Source organism: Salvelinus fontinalis, chromosome 1, assembly GCF_029448725.1.
Source record: "Salvelinus fontinalis isolate EN_2023a chromosome 1, ASM2944872v1, whole genome shotgun sequence".
In the NCBI taxonomy this organism is placed as follows: Eukaryota; Metazoa; Chordata; class Actinopteri; order Salmoniformes; family Salmonidae; genus Salvelinus; species Salvelinus fontinalis.
This window is the reverse complement of record NC_074665.1, coordinates 76,670,974-76,676,498: the sequence shown is the minus strand read 5'-3', so window position 1 is coordinate 76,676,498 and position 5,525 is coordinate 76,670,974. Positions and strand designations below refer to the sequence as shown.

Sequence of the window (5,525 nt, the reverse complement as noted above, 5' to 3'; positions counted from 1 at the left end):
ATCTCATTTCGTTTCCTTATCATGTGATCCTTGCAAATGATGACGATGTAACGCTACAAATGTTTATTGGTGACATACAATTACAACCTTGTGTATCGTCATCGTAGCCCATCACTGACTGACACAGGCTTTTCTTTTCAAAGGTGAGTGGCAGACTTGCGCGCTCTACGCAGAATCACTCGCGACCAATCTAAACAAGCGCGCGCGGCCGGAGAGATGCATGCGTCAACATGAGGAGGAGGAGGACTACTTTAACGCTTCGAACACACCGACTGAGAAATGGCATCAATGCTGCATAACATTTTGCGCAGCTATGCAACTATACTGATGCAGGTATCTTTTGCATGCGGTTGGACACATGGAGGAGAGAATCAAGTTCAGTATCCTCAAAACTGTGTCTTTTTGACACAACTGCTGAAAGATACAGGGACATAAACACAAAAAATGCTGCCTTGTGTAACGGATGTGAAATGGCTAGTTAGTTAGCGGTGGTGCGCGCTAATAGCCTTTCAATCGGTGACGTCACTTGCTCTGAGACCTTGAAGTAGTGGTTCCCCTTGCTCTGCAAGTACCGCGGATTTGTGGAGCGATGGGTAACTATGCTTCTTGGGTGACTGTTGTTGATGTGTGCAGAGGGTTCCTGGTTCGAGCCCGGGTATGGGCGAGGGGACGGGCGTAAAGTTAAACTGTTACACTTGTGCTATATGTGGCTAGTTAGCTAGCTAGCTAACCTAGCCAATAGTGTGTGTGTGTGTGACAAAGAAATAGTAATATAAATTATGCTAGTTACTACCCCTGATAACTTGCCCAAATAATCATGTGTGAGTGTGTATGTCAGATAAATAGAAATGGTAGATACTACTGTACCCCTGATAATTTGGTCAGATAACCTTGTGTGTCTGTGTGTATAGTAGGTGACATGTCCATGAGAGCTATCTAAAAACTATAGTTATGCTAGTGTAACGGATGTGAAATGGCTAGCTAGTTAGCGGGTACGCGCTAGTAGCATTTCAATCAGTTACGTCACTTGCTCTGAGACTTTAAGTAGGGTTGCCCCTTGCTCTGCAAGGGCCGCGGCCTTTGTGGAGCGATGGGTAACGATGCTTCGTGGGCAACCGTTGTTGATGTGTGCAGAAGGTCCCTGGTTCGCGCCCGTGTCTAGGGGACAACGTAAAGTGAAACTGTTACACTAGGTGATGGTTTGGCTTATCATGTTAATGTCTATGTAGAAGAAGACTGTAGGAGGAAGTGGAGAGGACTCAGGGACAGGTATTAGAGACAGAGAGAGAAGAGTATAGAAAGAGAAGAAGAGGTCTGGGTCAGCAGCTTCAGGCCAGCAGCCTTGGCACTTCTGCCACATTCTCCACCAGTGCAGTGAGACCCTCTACATCATCCACAAGTATGACCACCACCGGTGCAGCCATGGAAGATGATGAAATGGAGGAAGCTGGATCTAGGACCACCTGAGATTATTAATAAATCAACATTGGTCTCATTGTTGAAAGAGCTCTGCTATCGTGACTACATATTATTGCATTTCGCTCCAGAACTATGCATTTTGGAGGGGAATTATATTATAGGCTCTCACAATATTTTTTTTATTTGTGCTACTTGGCAAATAAATGAATAAAATATGTAAAGAAATTATGCAATCAAACTGTTTTTATTATGTAATTCCATTTTTTTTACTGGATATGTGTGCAACAAAAATTCAACATTCACATTTTGCTACTTTCTGTCAAGTCTACACATACAATTTAATGCATACGTTTGATAAATTGAATGTATGCACCACACAGACAGCACTGCAACTGCCTCTGCAACGCAATGCTGCAAGGCAAATGCAGCGTTCCATTGGAAATTAATGTACCTCAGGTGTACCAAAACGCAAAAACACAGTCGGTGTGTTCGAAGCGGTTTAATGCACTTCTTGCGATGACTGAATTCGGTCAACTTCTTGTTTGCTGATAAATTGTATGATGGCTAGCTATATCGTTTGTCAGCCGCTAGCCACCTTGTACCCAAAATTTTATTTGGTGAAATGGTGCTACCAGATTACAAGTATTACAATACACTACTTTAACTGGTTGGATTCTACTAGTTAGATTTTCTTCAGAACTGGTGCAGGGAATGCATAAAGCGGGTACGCGCTAGTAGCATTTCAATCAGTTACGTCACTTGCTCTGAGACTTTAAGTAGGGTTGCCCCTTGCTCTGCAAGGGCCGCGGCCTTTGTGGAGCGATGGGTAACGATGCTTCGTGGGCAACCGTTGTTGATGTGTGCAGAAGGTCCCTGGTTCGCGCCCGTGTCTAGGGGACAACGTAAAGTGAAACTGTTACACTAGGTGATGGTTTGGCTTATCATGTTAATGTCTATGTAGAAGAAGACTGTAGGAGGAAGTGGAGAGGACTCAGGGACAGGGTTCCGTGTGGCTCAGTTGGTAGAGCATGGCGCTTGCAACGCCAGGGTTGTGGGTTCATTCCCCACTGGGGGACCAGGATGAAAATGTATGAACTTTCCAATTTGTAAGTCGCTCTGGATAAGAGCGTCTGCTAAATGACTTAAATGTAAATGTAAATAAAGTATGGGGCTCTCTCTTTGTATGTGTGCAGGAATACACCAAGATGATTCATGTGCTCCAGTCCTACTACATTATCTCTACAGGGGTTCGTATCACCTGCACCAACCAGACAGGAGAAGGCAAATGCACCCAGATCGTCTGCACCAGCGCTAGCCAGAGCATTGTGTCATAAGGAGTGCCACAGACAGTTATTTTACATCAACAATCGTCCATGTGATACTCCTAAGGTCTTCAAACGTACGAATTAAGTATATCACACGTTTAAAAGACATCCATTTGTTGCATTGAACATTACTGTTGCCTTAGAGTGTGATGATGTAAACGCTACTCCAGACAAAGGTCAAATATTCCTCCAGGAAGAGAAGCTCTGTACGAGACTGGAGTCAACAAGAACAACACCACACATTCAGCGGGCTCTGAGGGATCCTCTCGGTCTAAGGTGGACGCCCCAGTCTGTGTACAGAAGACCACACATTCAGCGGGCTCTGAGGGATCCTCTCGGTCTAAGGTGGACGCCCCAGTCTGTGTACAGAAGACCACACATTTAGCGGGCTCTGAGGGATCCTCTGGGTCTAAGGTGGACGAACCAGTCTGTGTACAGAAGACCACACATTCAGCGGGCTCTGAGGGATCCTCTCGGTCTAAGGTGGACGCCCCAGTCTGTGTACAGAAGACCACACATTCAGCGGGCTCTGAGGGATCCTCTCGGTCTAAGGTGGACGCCCCAGTCTGTGTACAGAAGACCACACATTCAGCGGGCTCTGAGGGATCCTCTCGGCCTAAGGTGGACGCCCCAGTCTGTGTACAGAAGACCACACATTCAGCGGGCTCTGAGGGATCCTCTCGGTCTAAGGTGGACGCCCCAGTCTGTGTACAGAAGACCACACATTCAGCGGGCTCTGAGGGATCCTCTCGGTCTAAGGTGGAAGCCCCAGTTTGTGTACAGAAGACCACACATTTAGCGGGCTCTGAGGGATCCTCTGGGTCTAAGGTGGACGAACCAGTCTGTGTACAGAAGAGGGCAGTGCCACTGCAGTTCTCTGTACAGTAGCTGAGTGGGAGGGTGAGGAGGCTGCAGGAACAGCATAGAGAGAAGGCTGAAGATGGGCTGTGCTACAGATGTTTCAGAGCCAAGACCAGCCCTGGAGAGAACCAGAGTGCTAAGGAGGAGCTGAAGAAAGAGAAGGTTGGAATTTAACTGCTGTTTTTGTTGATTGATTGTAAGGACAAGATTTTTTCCTGAACACTATATCTGACCAGAAAAAAGAAAGTGGCACAATTTAATGTATTTTTTATTAAATTTTTGAACCAACATTTAGGTACACATTGCCTTTTTCAGAGCTGAAATAACAATGTCATTATTATCAAGTTATTATACTACAGTCTGTTGAAATGTTCCCTCTGTAATCCCCACAGCAAAGACAGTTTTAAGGACATGAAGATTTAGGACATGGAGACAGTTTAACGTGGGCTTCATCGTAACTAAACTCATAACTAAACTCTCCTCTGACCTTCCAGCACGCCACTGATGAGAAGTACAACTTCGAAGTGCTTCAACAACACACCGCACTGCAAAAACAGAGACTCATCGTGTAAGGAATCACTGACATTCATCAATTATTTTAGATGGTTACTAAAAACGTACTAGTTTTGTGTTAAGTATTTAATGTGTTTGTATGTATGAAGCTTTCAGTCCACTGAATCTCCACCTCAGGCTCACGGCAGTCAGCGAGAACGTTCTTATGGAGAACCTTGAGATCTTAAAAAATAATGGCTTTGATTTCCTCAGATGCGGATGGTAAGTCAAATAGAATACAACACGCTCACTCACTGCTATATTTAGTGGGGTAAAATATACCCTGCCATAAGAAATTAGCATAGCACCTCTCCAAAAAGTAGATTTCAAAATAGTATGCATGGGTATTGCTCCTATCTGTTTTCTGATTCTGAATTCCATTGTGCTATGTGTTCCAGCTCAGGTGATGGAGCGGGTGAAGCTTGTGTCCCTGCCCACAAATAAGAACTGGACATTTGGTCTGAGGGACATCGAGGAGCTCATCTTCATGTTGATTGACAGCCCGGGGGTTATGTGTCGGCAGTCTCGTGTCAGGCAGATGTTTGCCTCCAGGGCCTGCAGGAAGTCGGTGAGTCTTATGTATTTATGATGTGATTGATTTGTTGGCCATGACTTGCGATAAATTAGAGCTATTGGATTTCAGCACTAAATAAGAAGTGCTAGTAGAAATGCACCAGTTATAATGTGTGCTATTGTAACAGTTTAACTTTAGTCCGTCCCGTCGACCCGGGCGCGAACCAGGGACCCTCTGCACACATCAACAACAGTCACCCACGAAGCATCGTTACCCATCGCTCCACAAAAGCCGCGGCCCTTGCAGAGCAAAGGGAACCACTACTTCAAGGTCTCAAAGCGAGTGACGTCACCGATTGAAACGCTATTAGCGCGTACCACCGCCAACTAGCTAGCCATTTCCCTTCGGTTACACTATGCAATGATTGAAGTGTACATGTTTGTTTGGTGCTTTTGCACAAGTTTTCCAGCTATACAAAAATGATATGTTTCCTTTAGAATTTTCATTTTAGCTCTGGTCACCATGATGTATATGTACTCTTCCTCCCACGTAAGGTGATGATTGGTACAGCTTTGAGCACCAGTGAGATGAAGAAGTTGGTGGTCATATGGGGGAGATAGAGCAGCCATGGAACTGTCCACATGGCAGACCCACTATGAGGCACCTTGCTAACTTGAACTTCATCTCATGACTGATCAACCCAGTTGGACCGGCTCAACTGAATACCTCTCAACAGTTTTGACCTGCTCCTATATCTCTGAAAATACACTAAGGTAGCATTTCAGCAACAACAACAAAAAAGACTAACTCTCATTATGTAAAATCAATCATTGTTATATATATATATATTTTTT

General features: G+C 44.9%; 1 pseudogene; it reads left to right on the top strand.

Moving 5' to 3' along the window:
• The first annotated feature begins 3,676 nt into the window (after positions 1 to 3,676).
• On the top strand, positions 3,677 to 5,372 carry LOC129829007 (mismatch repair endonuclease PMS2-like; annotated as a pseudogene).
• The last annotated feature ends 153 nt before the right edge of the window (positions 5,373 to 5,525 follow it).